A 4,033-nucleotide genomic window follows, 5' to 3' on the forward strand; every position below is an offset into this window, starting at 1 on the left:
TTTTTAATGGCTGAGTAATATTCCTATATATGTATATATATCTCATGATATATATATATCACATCTTCTTTATCCATTTATCTATTGATGGTCACTTAGGTTGCTCCCATATCTTGGCTATTGTAAATAATGCTGCAGTAAACATAAGGGTGCATATATCTTTTCAAATTAGTGTTTTCATTTTCTTTGGGTAAACTGCCAGTAGTGGAATTATTGGATCATATGGCAATTCTATTTTTAATTTTATGAGGAACCTCCATACTGTTTTCCAAAGTGGCTGCACCAGTTTGCATTCCCAACAACAGTGCACAAGGGTCACCAGCACTTTTTATTTCTTGTGTTTTTGCTTTTAGCCATTCTGGAAGGTATATAGTGATATCTCATTGTGGTTTTGATTTGCATTGCCCTGATAATAAGTGATGTTGAGCATCTTTCCATGTGTCTCTTGGCCATCTGGGTGTCTTCTTTGGAAAAATGTCTATTCAGGTCCTCTGCCCATTTTTAATTGGATTATTTGCTTTTTTGGTGTTGAGTTGTATAAATTCTTTATATATTTTGCATATTAACTCCTTACTGGATGTGTCATTTGCAAATATCTTCTCCCATTTTGTAGATGCCCTGTTTGTTTTGTTAATGATTTCCTTCGCTGTGCAAAAGCTTTTTATTTTGTTGTAGTGTCAATAGTTTTAATTTTGCTTTTATTTCCCTTGCCAGAAGAGACATATCTAGAAAAATATTTCTTCAACTGATCTCAAATAAATGACTGCCTATGTTTTATTCTAGAAATTTTATGGTTTCAGCTCTCACATTTAGGTCTTTAATCCATTTTGAGTTTGTTTTTGATTTCCCTCATGTGGAATTTAAGAAAAAACCCCAAATGCACAAAGGAAAAAAAAGAGACAAACAGAAGACAGCCTCTTAAATATAGAGAAAAAACTGGTAGTTGCCAGAGAGGTGAGTGGAGTGATGGGGGAAAGAGATAAAGAGGATTATGAGAACACTTATTTTGATGGGCATTGAGAAATGTATAGAATTGTTGAATCACTATATTGCACACCTGAAACTAATAAAACGCTGTATGTTAATTATACTTGAATAAAAAAAATACAATGGCAAAGAAAAAATTAAAAGAAAAAGATGGAAAAATATACCATGGAAATACTAACCAACAAAAAGTGATTATAGCAATATTAACATTAAATAAAAGATAAAGCATTTTAGAAATTATGCCATTTATTATGTAATAATAAAATCTGTATTTTTCAGTAAGATATAATTATTCTCAGCTTGAGTGTTACTAACACCCATAGTCTCAAAATCTGTAAGTCAAAACTCAAAGGATTACAATCAGAAAAAATAAATTTATAGCCACAAGGGGAGAAACTAATGAGTCAACCAGCAAAGTAATAGTAAGGATACCTAAGTTGAGAAATGTTTTTAGTAAGTTTGATCTAATGGATATTTATATAAATTCTGCATCTAACAATGAAAGAATACATGTTGTTATTTTTAAAAATTATGAGCATGTTTTTCTTTCTTGAAAATCTGGTTTTAAAGTCATCACTTATAAGTGCCATTAATTACAGTAGGAGCAATATGACTCAGCCTGTCCTGGGAGTAAAGTTTCTCCACTTATTTGGGGGAAAGGATGTGGACTACAGCACACGTGAGGTGAGCGTCATATATGAGATAAATACATGAGTTAAGAAAATAAGAGTTACATAGAGTCAAAATCGTAGGGCATGAATCGTAGGGTCACTGTTTATTAGTTCTGTGACTTTGGGCAAATCACTTAGCCTCTGAGTCTCATCTATTCTCATCTGGGTAATGGGTCTAATAACAGCACCCAAGACTTAGTGCTGCAGTGAGGCTCAAATAAGATAGTATATTTTAAGTGTCCGGCTTCATGTCTGTCTGCTCCTAAGTGTGTAATTAATTAGTTGTTTTCATATTCATTGTTATTACTCTAATGCCCTTCACTTCTGTATCAAATCATTGAATATGTTATATTATTGTATACTGAAAAATCCTGTTTTCGGTTTATCAACAGTCTTCTTTCAAGAACTTGGACTCTGAGTTAAATATTTGTGTCCTGAACATCTTTTTGTTTTGAGGTATTTCTTGATGTGTTATGGCAAAATTAGTGTACCATTATTTACATAAGAGAAGTGAAGAGCCTCAAAAAAAGGTAGATTCAATTCTTTTGGAGGGACTATGTTAGCAAAACAATGACTTTTCAAAAATTTATTATAAGGACTCCGCACATTGGCGAGCAGATGTTGAAATTGTTACAAAGGCCAATAGTAACCATGAAGTGTTTTGAATCATAACTCAGAGTTTGGAGACATTTCCATCTTATCCACAGCATCACAAACACAACACAGCAGTGCAATTAGAACTAAGGGAAGAATTTTTTGGAAAAGTTTCTTCCTTTCTTAACACCAAAGTTCTCATGCAAAACCTGGCTATCCAGACCTATGTCGTCCAGATGGATAAAAATTCATTAGATACAAACTGTGGGAATTCCTTCTGAAATGTATCCATTTTGCCTTTCAGGGGCCAGCATAATGGTGACCTGATGCTTTTGTTCCAATGCTGATGGGATCTCAATCTAGAAGGTCCGCTTTCAAAGCAGATTTTCCTGGAGGCCCCACATTCACTAGCATGAAGCTGCGGGGTTCTTGCCAGGACTGAGAGCTGAGTGAGGGGCTTGGAACAGAAGGAAAGGGACCTGTCTATGCCCCTGGGGGAGCTGGTGTCCAAATGTCTGTTATCAGTGTAAATAAGGTTTCATTCAGAGCTGTCCTGTGCCAAATGTCTTAAATGCCAGGGATGGTGAGCGAGGCAGGGGTCTCTGCTACCTTAGACTTTGGGAAGCATTTCAAGGCTTAAGGGAAAGAGCGGTACCACCTGCCCCTCTCCAGTGGGGCCCCTAGCTCTCTTCAAAGATGTGCCCTCCCCACTCTTGGAGTCTTTTAATCATTGGTCAGTTTCTGGTTCAGAATGGTGCCACTTGTCAAAATTCCCTTTGTAAATTTTGGTGGTGATGTTTCAGTTTGCAATCTAATACCCTTTGTTAATTTAAAAAACTTCAACTGTGACATCCTGTTACATGTGAATTGGGGTAATAGTTTCCAGTTTTTTCTTTTATTAAACTGATAGAAATGTCCAATCAGAAACGTATAGAAACTACTGGTCTAGTGTTTTTTGCTGCTTACGTGAGTTATCCATCTTAGGAGAATTCTGGCCTTACTAACCCTAAGGTTCTTTGCCTCACAAATTGCAATAGAAAAGCAGGGTTCAGGTTTTGAGGCAAAAATCCATCATTTGGCAGCCTGGCTTCCAAAAGAAAGTTCCAAATAATTCTCCTTCCAGACTCAGACATTCCAGGTCCCGTCACAGCTTAAAACGTGCTTTTTCTGTTTGGTCAGTCTGAGTTAAATTACTCTGGGCATTTTTGAATTTCATGAACAGGAAAAAAATAAACTTTTTCAACTTGAAAAATAAATGGAAGCCATTCTTTTTGGCGGCAGATAACTCCAAAAGATGTGACCTTTCAGAGTTCATACTGCCCAAGTGGGTTCTTTCCTTGGAGGACTAGAATCTGCATGAGTTCAATCAAGTAATGTCAAGGAGAAAATGTTAAGTGTTGGAGGAAGAAAAAATATTTGTAAGACAAGTAAACTTTGGAGCCAATTATTCTCCTCGATTTCCTGTAACTCGCTCTATGCCTGAGTTTCAGTGTTGTTCAGAATGTTTTATGTCATTTTAATAACCAAAGTAGTTTCACTGAATAAATATAATGATTTGATTTAGAAACAGTGATTATGGTGGCTAGAAAAATAAGTTTCTATAGAAAATGGGATAATTTTAGAGTTGCTCGGGAAGATGGATTTGTGTCAAATATTGTGTAAACAAATCCAAATGGCACTTTTTCCCTTGGTGGATTTTTTTGGTAATCAACCTACCAGCTTCTGGAAATGGACCATTATGCAGATTTATAAAATACAACTAGATCTTTTCACCTTGGGTT

The sequence above is a fragment of the Leptonychotes weddellii genome, chromosome 6 (genome assembly GCF_054177405.1).
Source record: "Leptonychotes weddellii isolate Sample4059 chromosome 6, ASM5417740v2, whole genome shotgun sequence".
Lineage (NCBI taxonomy): Eukaryota > Metazoa > Chordata > Mammalia > Carnivora > Phocidae > Leptonychotes > Leptonychotes weddellii.